Source organism: Acanthisitta chloris, unplaced genomic scaffold (assembly GCF_000695815.1).
Source record: "Acanthisitta chloris isolate BGI_N310 unplaced genomic scaffold, ASM69581v1 scaffold20417, whole genome shotgun sequence".
In the NCBI taxonomy this organism is placed as follows: Eukaryota; Metazoa; Chordata; class Aves; order Passeriformes; family Acanthisittidae; genus Acanthisitta; species Acanthisitta chloris.
This window is the reverse complement of record NW_008682287.1, coordinates 11,608-11,807: the sequence shown is the minus strand read 5'-3', so window position 1 is coordinate 11,807 and position 200 is coordinate 11,608.

Sequence of the window (200 nt, the reverse complement as noted above, 5' to 3'; positions counted from 1 at the left end):
AGGGAAGGGAAAAGGGAAGGGGAGGGAAGGGGAGGGAATGGAAGGAAAAGGGAAGGGAAAAGGGAAGGGGAGGGAATGGAAGGAAAGGAAAAAAGGGAAAGGGAAGGAAAGGAAAGGAAAGAAAGGGGAAAAGGGGAAAAGGAAGGGAAATGGAAAGGAAAAGGGAAAAGGGAAGGGAAATGGAAAGGGAAGGGGAAGGC